The 16,088-nt window shown below is 46.0% G+C and overlaps 1 pseudogene; it reads right to left on the bottom strand.

The window, feature by feature from the left end:
* Window positions 1-5,715: 5,715 nt before the first annotated feature.
* On the bottom strand, window positions 5,716-14,187 carry LOC148507834 (glutamine amidotransferase-like class 1 domain-containing protein 3, mitochondrial; annotated as a pseudogene).
* Between the last annotated feature and the right edge of the window lie 1,901 nt (window positions 14,188-16,088).

Genomic DNA, 16,088 nt, shown 5'->3' with positions numbered 1-16,088 from the left:
CCTGAGTGCTTACCTTTCCTTCTGAGGGGAGGAGAGAGGGCGGGATCCTACGCCGACATAAAAAAACGGGAGCCTGGGGTCTTCTACCTTAATATAATTCTCCTCTTTTTCAATGATGACCCCTTCATTTCTGTATTTGGACAGTAATGAAATCTTTTTCCATCCGTTCACTAGGATTACTGCTTAGTACGGTATAGGTTGTCTGTCTTCCAATTGTCTCTTTACTTCATTCTCGTATTTTTCATTATCCATAATAGTAATTACACCTCTTTTATCTGCCAGCTTAATTACAATCTCAGTGTTCTCACTAAGGGCCCATTTATAAGCCAATGAAAATACCAGCGGCAATTTTTGTTTAGTATCTCTGTGATACAAGCGAAAATGCCACTAGTATTTATTAATACTTACCCCTCCGATGAGGTCCCACAAAGTCCTGTGAAGTCCTCGTCCTCGGTGAGGTCCTCCACTGGGTTGTTGGCAGCCTAACGCTGCCAGCAACACGGCTCCAGTGTTATGCGCATGCGCCACGGTCCGTCTGCGCATGTGCATGACACAGGGGCCCGGCAGTGTCTGGAAGGCTTAGCAGAAGCCGGAAAGGCACCACCGGGTCTCCATTGCCGGCAAAGGGTAAACTGCATTGCTCTCGCCATCTTTTAGTGAAAACAGTGGTAATCTTAGATTACCGCTGTTTATTAAATGCGGAAAGGTGGCATAAACCCTTTAGTGAGCGCTAAAGGGGTGACTTATACAGTCAGGTGCATAAATATTGGGACATTGACAGAATTTTCATATTTTGGCCTCTATTCACCACCACAATGGCTTTGAAATGAAACAAACAAGATGTGCTTTAACTGCAGACTTTCAGATTTAATTTGAGGGTAATTACATCCAAATCAGGTGAACGGTGTAGGATTTACAATGGTTTCTATATGTGCCTCCCACTTTTTAAGGGGCCAAAAGTAATGGGACAAACTAAACAATCCTAAATCTAACTTTCACTTTTTAATACTTTGTTGCAAATCCTTTGCAGGCAATTACAGCCTGAAGTCTGGAACGCATAGACATCACCAGACGCTGGGTTTCATCCCTGGTGATGCTCTGCCAGGCCTCTACTGCAAATGTCTTCAGTTCCTGCTTGTTCTTGGGGCATTTTCCCTTCAGTTTTGTCTTCATCAAGTCAAATGCATGCTCAATCGGATTCAGGTCAGGGGATTGACTTGGCCATTGCATGACATTCCACTTTTTAGCCTTAAAAAACTCTTTGGTTGCTTTTGCAGTATGCTTCGGGTCATTGTCCATCTGCACTGTGAAGCGCCGTCCAATGAGTTCTGAAGCATTTGACTGAATATGAGCATATAATATTGCCCGAAACACTTCAGAATTCATTCTGCTGCTTTTGTCAGCAGTCACATCATCAATAAATACAAGGGAACCAGTTCCATTGGCAGCCATACATGCCCACGCCATGACACTACCACCACCATGCTTCACTGATGAGGTGGTATGTTTTGGATCATAAGCAGTTCCTTTCATTCTCCATACTCTTCTCTTCCCATCACTCTGGTACAAGTTGATATTTGTCTCATCTGTCCATAGGATGTTGTTCCAGAGCTGTAATGGATTTTTTAGATGTTGTTTGGCAAACTCTAATCTGGTCTTCCTGTTTTTGTGGCTCACCAATGGTTTACAGCTTGTGGTGAACCCTCTATATTCACTCTTGTGAAGTCTTTTCTTGATTGTTGACTTTGACACATATACACCTACTTCCTGGAGAGTGTTCTTGATTTGGCCAACTGTTGTGAAGGGGTTTTTCTTCACCAGGGAAATAATTCTTCTGTCATCCACCACAGTTGTTTTCCGTGATCTTCCGGGTCTTTTGGTGTTGCTGAGCTCTCTGGTGCGTTCTTTGTTTTTAAGAATGTTCCAAACAGTTGATTTGACCACACCTAATGTTTTTGCTATCTCTCTGATGGGTTTGTTTTGATTTTTCAGCCTAATGATGGCTTGCTTCACTGATAGTAACAGCTCTTTGGATCTCATATTGAGAGTCGACAGCAACTGATTCCAAATGCAAATGTCACACTCCAGACCTTTTACCTGCTTAATTGACAATGAAATAATGAGGGAATAGCCCACACCTGTCCATGAAATAGATTTTGAGTTGATAGTCCCATTACTTTTGGCCCCTTAAAAAGTGGGATGCACATATAGAAACCGTTGTAATTCCTACACCGTTCACCTGATTTGGATGTAATTACCCTCAAATTAAATCTGAAAGTCTGCAGTTAAAGCACATCTTGTTTGTTTCATTTCAAAGCCATTATGGTGGTAAATAGAGGCCAAAATATAAAAATTCTGTCAATGTCCCAATATTTATGCACCTGACTGTATATCGTTAGTAAATGGAGCCCAATGATTTTAATGGCTTCTCTTTCTTTTTTACTAATGTTTTGGGACTTTTCCCATTTGGGATTAATTTTATCCATATCGGAGATCACTGCTTTGCTAAAACTTTCCCCCAAACAGTCCCTGATGAACGTGGGATTAAAAGTCGATTTTGGTCTAAAGGGATCTCTGCTGCTTGTCGTCTCTCCTTCTTGGCTAAGGAAATATTTGAATTTATTTAATTTGTTATCTGGGGTAAATGTTAAGCCACTCTTTAAGACTTTTCTCTCCTCATCAGTTAATACATGTTTACTCAAATTGAATATTTTTCTTTCCGCCATCTCCTCATTTTTACTTCCTCCACCATTACTGTTAGATACCTCCTTGGTTAATTTCTTTGTAATCCCTTTACCTCTTTCCCTCTCTTTTTTATTCTTCTCTTAAACTTCTGTATTTCCTCCTGTTCTTTCCTAGAAAATCTTTATTATTGAAAGCCTTGTATCTATTTCTCATAGTAATCAGATTTCTCTCTTCTATTTCTGAGTTTGGGTATCACTCATCCCTCACATAAAAGGTATTTCTATTTGGGATTCTCTCTTTCCTCTGTGAATATCCCCAGTCCCTTTTCCATCTCTTGTCTCGATATTGTCTTTGTGGTAGTTTCCTTCTATATCTTTCAGAGTGTATTCTCTCCCTTCTCCTATTTCTTGGAGTATAGTATGTAGTCTTCTCTCACTCCCGAATATCCTCTTGTCACTTAGTTTTATGTGTTCATTGTTTTAATAAATGTGCTTGTTTTTATCTTGTTCCATGTGTATCAATAATCTGCCATTTGAACAATTAATGCTTTGTTCTATGCTTGATATATTGTGCAGTTAGAACTAACCTTTAGGGTTTTATTTTTTATTGAGAAATGAATAATTTTAGACTGTAACCTTTAACGAGCAGGGCCCTCTTCCCTCATGTACTTTGCCGTCCCTCACTTATACCAACATCTCCCCACTGCCTACAATGGCACCCTTCCCTAGGGTATTATACCTGCTGATGCATCAATGTTTATAAATCATGTCCTGCTATGTTCTGTACTGTAAGTGACTTTGTTCATACTGTTTCTATCTATGTATCTTGTAAGGCTCTGCAGACCCCTTGTCGTAGCGCCACATAAATAAAGGATTATAATATTGTAGTGTAAGTATATTGTATATCCAGAAACAAGGAAATTGGAATTAAGCTGATGATTGGTAAGTGCATATACAATTCCCAATCGTTTGCCCAATGTGTCGGGCCAGACGTCACAACTGGATGGGCATTTGAATTTGCAATCGGCTCCCTGCAGCATGTGTACAGGCGATTTGCAGGTCGTCCCATACACACCAGCAGATGCACCAATATAGCTACAGATATTTCTGTATCTGCTGTGCCGCAGAGCCGATGCAATATGTCTGTGAACAACGTCGTCCACAGACATATTGGGGGTAAACACCCTGCCTACGCACTCATGTTATATAGGCCATTCCGATATATTGCCCGGTACATACTAAGCTTAAGGTTACTGGAATATTTGTGCCTTCATGTAACAAGAGTTCAACAGTAGCTTCAGGCCACAAAATAAATGTCTCGCAGCAACACAGGCTCCCCTATTGCTTCAGGCAACATTCTGTTATCAAGGAAACGCTTACCACAGACTACTGGTTTACACAACAAAATAAATGTCTCGCAGCAACACAGGCTCCCCTATTGCTTCAGGCAACATTTTAAATCTGTTTTTCAAAGTTGATGTAAAATACATTCAACAACATTTGTTATTTACTAACAATACAAATGTTTTAGGAATTACGTTTCATATCCAAAATGTACTATACACATAAAAATGTATTTACGAATGATAATAAATGTGGTCGTCGGTGCAGATTGTTTAGTTGCACAAGTGCACTAACTTTTCTTCCTCAGGAATTTCATTACCACTGGAACACTCTGACCCTCGTTTCCTTTTTGGTTTCTGATGCGTTTGTGAACATTTCTTGGTAATGAGTGTTTGAATGTTTATAGACATTTTTGTAGTATATGTATAAATGCACTTTCTACAGAAGTGCATGTAGAAGCCCCTGATGCTCCTCACAGTGGGACTTGCAGGATTCCATTACTAACTTATAGCAGCATATTTATCATGTGTGTACACAATAGCGGGTATATACACAGAATACTGAGCATGCAATTAGGAAAAGGAAAGCTGTGTAGCCCTGATCATAAATAGGCTATACCTGTATTTTCTCTTTAAAATGTACCATTTATCTACACACATAAAATACATATGGCAGGTTGACAGTCATTATGTTGACACTGCTTATGTCAATTCCACTTTGATGGCACCAGTATACAGACAAGATTTAAATGCAATTTCCTGCTTTGTAATAATGTCGCTAGTATAACTGTATACAAGCTGTGAAAGCAGCATTTTTAAAGTTATATTAGCGACACAAATTTCAGGAAGTAGCAATTAAACCTTGTCGGCATACTTGTGCCGGTAAAGTGCCCTTGACATAAGCAGTGTTGACTTAATAAAGATTGTTAACCTATTGACGGCATCCTCTTCACACAATGGAGATAGCCATTTTGAGGGCTAAACCAATAGTCATAAGACTGCAATCCATTAATTCACTAGGAACTGGAGACATTACCGAGACATGAGGCACAGAGAGCCTGAGCTTCTCCTCTGTCTAAAGGCCCCCATACACCTGCCGGTGGATCGCGTGATCCTGCGATCGGATCGGAAACACCGATCCGCCGGTCGGAAAAGCCAATCACGATCATATTTTGATCGTGATTGGCAAATTTGTGACATCCAGCATGTTGGATTTCACTGATCCTGCGATGTCGGGTTGCATGATCGCAACATCGCGGCAATTCGTCGCAGATGTATTGTACTTACTCATAGATATTCTGAGTAAGTAAAGGTCCCCATACACCTGCCGGTGGAATTCGTGATCCTGCAATCAGATCGGTAACGCCACCAATGTTCCGCGATCCGTTGCAGGATCGGTAAAATCCACCATGTTAAATTTCACAGATTTGCCAATCAAGATCATCTTTGATCGTGGTTGGCAAATCTGTGAAATCCAACATGTTGAATTTCACCGATCCTCCGACCTGGCATTGGGAGTGCGGCAATGATGTATGGGGGCCTTAAAACACAAGATAGAAAGCACCAGAATCACCTACTGAAAATCGAAATGACACTTTATTCATGCCATCAAATAAATACACAATTATTCAACATGAAGGAGTTTTATCTACATATTAAAATTCAGCTGTATTCATTTTCCTTATTAACTAAAATAGCTTTATGACATCTTTAACCATCTCACCGATGCCATGGAAGATCTCATGTATGGGGCTATTACACATGAAAGCGCTGGTAGTGACCAGTTTATTTTTCGTGTCCACATGAACTTCATTGACCTGTTTGTTGACATGTTTACAGCCAAGCTGTGTAATGGCTCCAGCTGTCCCAGCATGGGGCCACCTGCGGAACAGACAAATGACAGGAGGTTACAGTGGTGATTAAATGACAGTGTAAAGTACAATACAAATGTCTTCCACTTTCCCAGGGTTTATTTTTTTATTTATTTATTATCTTGGTTCCTTATGCTAGAAGTCATTATCTTGATCAGAGATAGGGATCCTGTGGGTGTCTGGCTACCAGGTTGTATAGGGAGTTATTACTCCACATTCAAAAGAGCCACATGGCGGTTACCTCTGATCTATATTACATGTTCTAATTCATATATAGGACAGATGAGGGCTACAGGTGTTTAGCAACAACTGGAGGTACAGGTTATCTCTGATCTATATTACGGCATATGTTTAGGGAAGCCGGCGGATGGAGGTTAGAGTTAGGCTAGGGGGAGGGAGGGTTAGGCACCCTCGGGGGGAGGTTAGGGTTAGGCACCCCCCCGGGGGACTTAGGTATAGGCGGCGGGGAAGGGGGGTTAGGTTTAGGCACTTAGAGAGGGGATTAGGGTTAGGCACAGGGGGGAGGTTAGGGTTAGGCACCCTAAAGGAGGGTTAGGGGGAAAAATAGGTTAGTTTATACTTACCTAGGGACAATCAGGATTTCCTCCTCTGTCGGCCAGCTGCTGTCGGGATTTGAACCGCCGGCCAGGGATCCAGCGGTAATTCATACCGATTCCCTATATTACATGTTCTAATTCATATATAGGCCAGATGAGGATTACTGGTGTTTAGCAACAGCTGAAGGTACAGGTTATCTCTGAACTATATTACATGTACTAATTCATATATAGCCCAGGTGAGGATAACGGGTGTTTAGCAACAGCTGGAGGTACAGGTTATTTTTGGGACACAAATTTCCTGTCCCTCTTCCTCCCATCACCAAGTGTGTGATGACTCAAGTTCTAATATCATCCACTCAGTGGATCAATTATAGTAATTTTAGGGACTGCTTGACGTTGTAGTAGTGTATATAATATAGCTCTGATTTAAATATTCATGTCTTTGTAGCCATGTATATAAAGCTCTGATTTAGGATATCAGAAAATCTACCACACACATTGACCTGTAATCTCACACATGGCTGGAACATACTTTTCACACTCTTATCACAGCCAACCAACGGTGACTTCACATCCAGGGAACAGTTTTACCTCTCCTGGGTAAAGAAGAACAGAAGACAGAATGAATAATTCTTCTCATCACATACACTTATCTTACTTACTATGGTTTGTACAGACAGATGCATATTCTGTGTATTACTGCACCTGGTATGATGATCATATTCACTGACTGTCAGATGTGTAAGTTCCTTAATGTTTCCTCTTGCGATCCGCGCACTCTCTGTGAGCACATTACGGGTTTCCTCAGTGGGCTGTCCTTTCACATGGTCCACAACATGCATCTGGTCTATATTGGGTGCGAAAACCACATACTGCGGGAGGAAAACAGAGAGGTCTCCTGATTACACTAAGAATACACACACAGTAAAATCACAGGCAAACACACCGCAACATGGGTAAGCTCATAACATAATCATATAGAGGGTAGAGTTGTATTGCTCTGAGAGAAGCACCGAAGGCCCATTAGGGTACTCAGAAAAAAGGACACAGTGTAACAAGACAGTAACTGATGTAGAGGACTTATGTTGCTATATTGCAGCAGATATTGGTAACTGACACCACGGCGCAGGATCTGCAGCCAAAACATAAAGTGATAGTTATAGTTGGTACATGCAGTTGGAAGGTCGTCGTCACACTATCATACCTTCCCCTACACATGCTGTAGTGTCCGTGTCCCCCACTACCTAGATGTGATGCGGAATTGGGCAGCAGACTCCCCTCCCACCAATGTAACATTACACTGTAGAACATCTTTAGTCACAAGTTTTAAATTAGGGTGTGGATTGATAGATATACAGTATCTTGATAGAGAGTCAAAAGATAGACACCAGAAGGTAGACAGGCAATAGGTCAACAGAGGCAAAAGGTTGACAGGGTTAAAAGGTCGACAGGTAAATGGTTGACATGGACTTAGGTTGACAGGTTCAAAAGTTTGACTTGGTCAAAATGTTGACATGCAAATGGTTGATGTAGAAAAGGTCAACACATTTTTTTTATTTTAACCCTAATCCTAACCCTAGTGCATAACCTAAACCTCTCCCTGGTACCTAACACCCCCCTGATGCCTAACCCTCCCCCTGATGCCTAACCCTCCCCCTAGTGCCTAACCCCCCCCTCATGCCTAACCCACCCCCTAGTACCTAACCCTCCCCCTGATGCCTAACCCCCCCTGATGCCTAACCCTCCCTTTGATGCCTAAACCTCCCCCTATTGCCTAACCCTCCCCCTGATGCCTAACCCTCCCTCTGATGCCTAACCCTCCCCCTGGTGCCTCCCCCATCCCCCTAGTTCCTAACCCTAAACTTCTCCTTTTGCAGTCTAACCCTAACAGTCCGCCAAGTGCCTAACCTAAGGTAAATTATAAGTGCACTAAAATTGAAACTGGACATATTGCATTTTTTTCGAGTTGGCATTGTCCCCCCAAATCACAGGTATTTTTTTATACTACTACACTAATTACTTGTATTGTTCTATTTATAGTTTTCCAGTATTTTAGTTTGTTTCAAAAATATTGAACTGTAAAAGTTTGAAAATGGTGGCACACTGCACTGTATATGGCGTTCCTGTCCTGCGGCAGCATGCAATCAGCCAGACGCCAGTCTTTTCAGATGACAATACACCTAATGTAGTCTTTATACCCTTTATATATTTCTTTGCCTCATTATTTGTCTGCCATTACCTGTAACCCCACATCACTTACATGTGTCTTTTGTCCATCCCCATATAACTAATATTTTATACCCTTTGGGACTAAGGGCCTCATTCAGACCCACTTGCGAGCGCATAGCGCTCGCAAGCGGGTCGATGGTGGGTCACTGCGCACGCACGGCGTGCACAATGCACGTGTGCTAGCCCCGGAGTGAGTGAGAAATTCACTCGCTCCGGGGCTCGCTACAAATGGGGCGGCTGTCGATGTTGATCCTGAAGGAACGCCTGCCGTTTGTGGGCGGCCCTACTGACATCACTCGTGATGTTTTGGAGTCTAGTTTGGGATATTATATTAATCCCTAATGATAACACTGAAGAGATGACAGAGGGCCTGATTCAGCAAGGATCGCAGTTACTAATACGTACACAATCGGCCGATTGTTGCGTTCTGCGCATGCGTATGTTTCGCAGTGCGCATCCGCGAACTAGCTATTGCGATCAGGACTGCAATCGCAGACACTACGCAGACCCAGAGCAGACCCCAGTGAATGACAGGTAGTGCCGTTTGTGGGTGGTGACAGGGGGGTAGTCGGGCAAATGCAGGCTTGCCAGTGCACTTCAACGGCGTTGCAGGGGCATGCATAAATTATCCACTGTGTGGCATTATCTAATGTAGCCATAGCACTGATAGCGTACGTGGATGTTAGCAATTTCTGAGTAAGGTCTGGGCTTGTGCAAGTGTGCGTATGGGTCCGATGTTACTCGATGTTACCGATTGTTTCACTATATTGCTAAGTGTTACAGATGTAAGAAAAGGAAAGTGTACGTCCTTATGTGAGGCTGTGATCACAATGCATTTGCATAGCACCACTGATATTATCGACTGCGTTGCGTGCGCATTAGCAAAATAGTGATCCATAGTGAAACAGTGTTCCCTGTATTGATGCTGTTACTATGATCTATAGTAATCAGTGGCGTAACTAGGGCTTTTTGGCACCCAGGGTAAGATGATCACCCCCAACTGTAAGGTAAAAATTGGGCGTGGCCACATACCAAAAGGGGCGTGGCCACTGAAAAATGGAGTGTGTCAGCATGATATGCCACCGTTTCTCGTCACTCTGGGAACATTCCTTTCCATTCCATATGCACCTTAATACCAACAGTAGTAGTGCCTGTTATGCGATAGCCCTAGTAGTAGTGCTCCTTATGCAATGCCCACTGTAGTAGTGCACCTTATGCAATTCCCCCTGTAAGTAGTGCCTTTTATGCAGTGCCCCAGTAGTAGTGCCCCTTATGCAATGCCCCCAGTAGTAGTGCCCCTTATGCAATGCCCCTTGTAGTAGTACCCCTTATACAGTGCCCCCAGTAGTACTGCCCATTATGCAGTGCCTCCAGTAGTAGTGCCCCTTATGCAATGACCCCAGTAGTAGTGCCCATAATGCAATGCTCCAAGTAGTAGTGCCCCTTATGCAGTGCCCCCAGTAGTAATGCCCATTATGCAGTGCCCCCAGCAGTGCCCCTTATGCAGTGCCCTCAGTAGTAGTGCCCATTATGCAGTGCCCCCAGTAGTGGGCCTTAAGTAATTCCCCCAGTAGTGCCCCTTATGCAGTGCCCCCAATAGTAGTCCCCATTATGCAGTGCCCCTAGTAGTAGTGCCCCTTATGCAATATCCCCAGTAGTAGTGCCCTTTATGCAGTGTCCCCAGAAGTGCCCCTTATGCAATGTCCCCAGTAGTAGTGCCAATTATGTAATATCCCCAGTAGTAGTGCCCTTTATGCAGTGCCCCCAGTAGTGCCCCTTATGCAATGCCCCCTTTAGTGGTTCCCCTTATGCAATGTCCCCAGTAGTAGTGCCCTTTATGCAGTGTCCCCAGTAGTAGTGCCCCATATGCATTGCCCCCAGTGTCTATTATGCAGTGCCCAAAGTAGTGCCCCTTATGCAGTGCCCATAGTAGTGTAAGAAGGGTGCGGCATGGTGCCTGCTGCCGTGCAGGTGTACTCTCGTGGCTTACCTTAACTCGCACCCTCTCACCTTCAGGCCGTATGAAGAACAGACAGTCCTGGTATAGTAGACTGAACCCAGACGCAGTGACCTAGGAAGAAGGAGAGGATGTGAGAGCCGTCCTTCCTCTACACCAACCACTTTTGGCCTCAGATCCAGAGTTTCACATATAGGTACTCACGCACCAGGCAAAGATTCAACCTTGCACCAGAGTGCAAGGTCCACTGTACACCACGAAGAAAGGAGTATAGGCAGAAATGAACCAACAGTAAAAGACAGACAGACACAGAGGTTCTCACCGGTAGTACTCTTGGGCTTCATCCCGCTTGATCCCACACACAGGTCCCTGTAGGGGTGAGAATAATACGCTGCGGAGGGCTGTAACATAGTCTAGAAGTTTGTCACTTTTGAGGTTTCCTAACTCTTTCACAAACAACGGCCCTAAATCACTGGCCCAACTAACTATATGTGTTGCGTTAAAGAACCTTCTAAGGTATACAATCGGGAAGCCGGCTTCCGGATTCCCGACAGCCGGCTTCCCGACTGCTTCAGCCCGGCGTGGGTTAAATGACCAGCGTCATTATCTAGACGCCTGTCATTTCCCCGACGCTGAGAGACAGGCGCCCGGCATCCCGATCGAAGGGATGCTGGGATCCGCGTGCAGACATTCGCGGGGGGGGGGAGGGTTAGGTTTAGGGCACCCGGGGGGGACAGGGTTAGGCACCCCCCGGGAGGGTTAGGGTTGGGCTAGGGGGAGGGAGGGTTAGGCACCCCTGGGGGGGGCTTAGGTTTAGGCAGCGGGGAAGGGGGGTTTAGGGTTAGGCACTTAGAGGGGGGATTAGGGTTAGGCACAGGGGGGAGGTTAGGGTTAGGCACCCTTAAGGAGGGTTAGGGTTAGGGGGTTAGGTTAGATTACTTAATACTTACCTTACCACGATCGGGATTTCCAGCGCTGTCGGGCTTCCGTTGCCGGGCTCTGCTGTTTTGTCGGGCTGCCGCTGCCGGGATTCGAACTCCCGGCCATGCGGCAGCCGAGATATCATACCGATTCCCCTTCTAATTCAACAAATAGCAACAGTGCTAAATAAATTTACCCTGCACGACACAACACACAAAGCAATACAAGGATAGTTAAACCATACAGAAGTGACCACGGATTAATAACCTGAGTACTGTCTCTTTAAACCTGCTTATCGAGAGCTGGCCAGCTCCTCTAGCATATGAGGGAACAACACAATTTAGATGGAAACCTGAAAGCCCTCCAAGGGGTAGTGATACAGATTAAGGAACTTAGGGCCTGATTCAGAGCCGTTCGCTATTTGTGGTCGTTCGTTCAAAAACAAGGGGTGGCTATTCAAATGATCCGTTCGCAAATTGCAGTCTGTTCCCACCTCTAAGTCTGAACGAGCGAGCAAAACATACGCTCGTTTTTTTGATAAAAACGCCCCCTGGCCGCACGCACCATACGTCATGTCCGCTATTTATTAGATTAATCGAGTACATCGTACAGCGTATGAACTGCTCGCTATTCTTGTGGTTGGTGTTTTCAACCGCTATTTTGCGAGCAGTTCTGAGTTAAAAAAAACCAAGTGACGTGGTCAATGACGCTGCTGTATTAATTATGCACTCCCTTAAAACGCCCGTTTTGACCTTTAAGCACGCCTGCGTTCGGATCTCCACTCCCCGTTTTCAAGCACCTTCCCCTGTTACCACCCACATACGCCTCATTCTGTCACTCAAAATAGCAGGCCCTCGCTATATTGCGTACCAACGATTTTCGGCCGCACTGACTGGTTCGCGCATGCGTACTAAAAACCGTACGCATGCGCAGATGTGCGAACATCGCTCGGAACGAGCGTACTGCCGCTAGCGAGTGGCTCTGAATGAGGGCCTTATTCAGACATGCTCGCAAGATGCGGCCGCTCGCTGGCAAAATGGGGCCGGATATTTAAATTAAATGCTCGCACTGCGCGGCGTAAGGACGCCCTCTATGTCTTAGCGAGCTACGGCACTGAGCACTTGCTAGTGTATAAAGACGCCCCCTTTCCCCTCGCAACACACGTCATCTCCTGGAATTGTTTGATTAATCGGTAACATCGAGAGCCATCGGAGCTGCTCGCAGACCTTGGGGTTGCCTTTCCCTGCCGCAAGCACTGCGATTAGTGCTGGATGAAACACATGCAGGTGACAAGTACAATGACGCTACTTTGCTAATTATGCACGCCCTTTAAACAGCGTTTTGCTGGCCTGACACACCTGCATCCGCAACACCACTCCCCTGTTCACAAGCACCTTCCTCTGTTACCACCCACAAACGGCACTATCTGTCACTCAAAGTAGCGGGCAGTCTATGTGCTACGAGCGCACGATTCCCCATAGCTAAGACTGGCTTGCGCACGCGCACTGCGAATTATATGCATGCGCACTAAGCATCCATCGCCTGGCAGCGAGCGATCGCACCTTAGCGAACGGGTCTGAATCAGGTCCTAAGTGTGGGAACCGGACAGTTTCTTCATAAAAGGAATGTAGTCAGAGGGTGGGAGCCTGACAGCTCTCCACGAGGTACTTCTTGATGGCCTCAGTGCCTTGGTCCTAACACTCAGGGTCTTACTAGTGGCTCAGGTTTTCAGTGTGCCTACTTCAGGGCACAGAAAGGACTTAGGCCTAATGCTCAGAGACCCGTTCTATAATGTTGCCCCCGGCCTTAGGGCCTGCTTACTGGTGGGGACACATTAAGTGATCTGGGCCTAATGCCCAGAGCACTTTAATGGAGGCTCAGGCCCAGGCGCGCCGTTAGGGGGGGAGCGGGTACATTTTACCCAGACCTGGGCTTCCAGAGGGGCGCTGGCGGAGGCCCGGGTCTGGCGCCGCCCCCCCTCCCTTCCTTCTCAGTGTGTGCTGGGATGCAGTGGGAGATTGCTCACGGCTGCTAAGCAGCCTAGCCTGCCTGAATGCCGGACCGGCGCTGGGAGCCAACAAGCTGCCCCAGCGCCGGACTCCCTCTGCGATTGCACTTCTGCCGCTGGAAGGGCCCGGACCAGCACCTCCAGCGCTGGGATCAGATACCCAATCCCAGCGCCGTACTGTACAGTGTGGGAAACTGAGCAGTTTCCCACAATAGTGCCCCTTATACAGTACCTCCAGTAGTAGTGTCCCTTACATATAAAAGACACAGACACACACACAACACTATACTTACCTGAATCCCCGCTCCTGCACCCACCGCCATCCTACTGCTCCTCCCGCTCGGCACTATGGGAGAGATGTCATTTTGCCTGCTACGAGTAGTTCCAGGGAAATAAAAGTATAGATTTACCTTACCAGGCTTCCCTATAACAAATCTATATTATTTTAATTTATTTTTAATCCCAACCATAATATGAGAAAAACCTGAATGATTAGATCAAAGTTTTACCTCAGGATCTGAGGTATATTGGTCATCAGGTATTCTGGCTGAAGGATTTGTCATTTCCTCTGAAAAATTCTTTAAACCCTCTATCGCCCCATGTCTGCTCACCATGGTCATATTTATACAGAGTCCATGGTGTGCGGAGCAGGGGGGCCCGCACCGCACACCCTGCACCCGTACTTGTTTTTTATACTTACCTCTCCAATGTCCCACGGAGTAGCGCTAAGGAAAGCGCCAGGAAAATGGCCACGCGACAATTTTCCCGGTGTTTTGCGCATGCGCAGTAGGAAATCACCAGGAAAATGGCTGCTGTGCCATTTTTCCGGTGATCTGCACATGCACAATAAACTCCGGGGAGTACACTCTGGTGCCCGGAGTCTTCTGCTGCCGTCAGTTCGCTGACAGCAGCTGGGGAGAGAGGAGGGTGCCCCGGATGAGGAGTGAGCACGGGCCCCCTCCTCTCTTAATATGCCCCTGCTGCTCACATTCACGCATTAGCATAACTTTAAACAAATAATGACACGGACAACAGATACCCAATAAAAGGGTCAACTTTTTATTTAAATGAGCATGAAGTATGGTGGCAAAAGGACGGTCTAGCATGAAGTGATGTAAATTGAATTTTAACTTAAATAAACAATAGAGGGCCAACTGCCATAACAACATTGAAAGAGGATGTGACCAACTGGCTGCACCTCCCCCTAAACAACTTGAAAAAGGGAAGGCCAACTGCCGTCCTTTTCAGGGACAAACAACAGATAGGGGCTTATCCACCCACCCATTTGTCCACAACTTGAGGTGATCAACGATCCCCACCCAATGGGAGGAGAAGCCCACCTGGATTGGTGGTGCCCCTGTCCCCGCAGGGTAACACTCACCTACTCTCCCACTGGCAGGAAACTGCATCTCAGGGCACAAACAACCAACAATAAAATAAAAAATTTCACAGAGAGATCAACAGTTAAGGGCCGCTTGGGGGAGGTGATGGGGTGTGCCACCAAAAACACAGGTGTGTTGCATTCATTTTTGGAGTGTGTCGCTGCCTGTGTCTACAATCCTGTATGCAGAAAACATGGCTCTGGTGTCTCCATTCACGTGGCCATTCTGCGTGACCATAGTGTTACTCAGGAGGCCTATTATTATAGAAGGCTCTGTGTATGCAGCTGCACATTAGTACGGAGTTGCTTGGATTTGCGATGGTGCGTTTCTGCATCTCAATACAAATGCAATTCAAAACACGTGAGATCAAACATTTCTGGGAAAATGCTTAGTTTTGAGAACCGAATTTGTCAGGAAGACCCGAGCTGGGACTCAGGGCCTGTTTCAGAGCCGGACGCTCTGACCAGAGTGCTCGCTCTTAATCAGGGCCCTCCTACCTAAAAATGGAATGGCCTCTTGGACGCTCGCATAGCAGTGGGTTACCACCCACAGCTTATGCGAGCGTCCATGATGATGGTCGCGATGGTCAAGACCATCGGGCTTGCGACGAGACCTGCGGTAGGGTCTCGCTGCCGCAAGCCCTGGAGTTCTTTTGGCTCTATCAGAGCCAAAAGCACTCCCACTGACATCACTAGTGATGTCAGTGGGGCCGGCTCCAGACGGAAGGCGTTCCCATGGGAACGCCTCCGTCTGGGCAGCAACGCCCCCGGCACGCCCACCAAAGGGGGTGTGCTGTCAATCACCATTGACAGCACGCCCCCTTTGGTGCGAGACCCATAGCGACAGCTATGTGGGTCTCGCGCATGCGCACGACGGAGCTCCCTCCATCGTGCGCATTAGGGCACCATCGACCTGCTTGCGAGCATCCTGCGCTCTCGAGCGGGTCTGAATTAGACCCTCAGTTCTACTCGGAGACCCCAAGTTTGGGTGTTTTTGGATTTCACAGAATCTGGATCTCTCAACTCTAATTAAAAAAAAAATATATATATATATGTGGTACCCCCAAGTTTGTTCCCAAATAGGGGTCCCCCAATATTGCAGCCCCATTCCATATAATAGGCAGGTATAGTGAA

This window comes from Taudactylus pleione, unplaced genomic scaffold (genome assembly GCF_031769625.1).
Source record: "Taudactylus pleione unplaced genomic scaffold, aTauple2 ptg000381l, whole genome shotgun sequence".
Lineage (NCBI taxonomy): Eukaryota > Metazoa > Chordata > Amphibia > Anura > Myobatrachidae > Taudactylus > Taudactylus pleione.
Note: the sequence above shows the minus strand (reverse complement) of the source record. Positions and strands in the feature narration are given on the sequence as shown.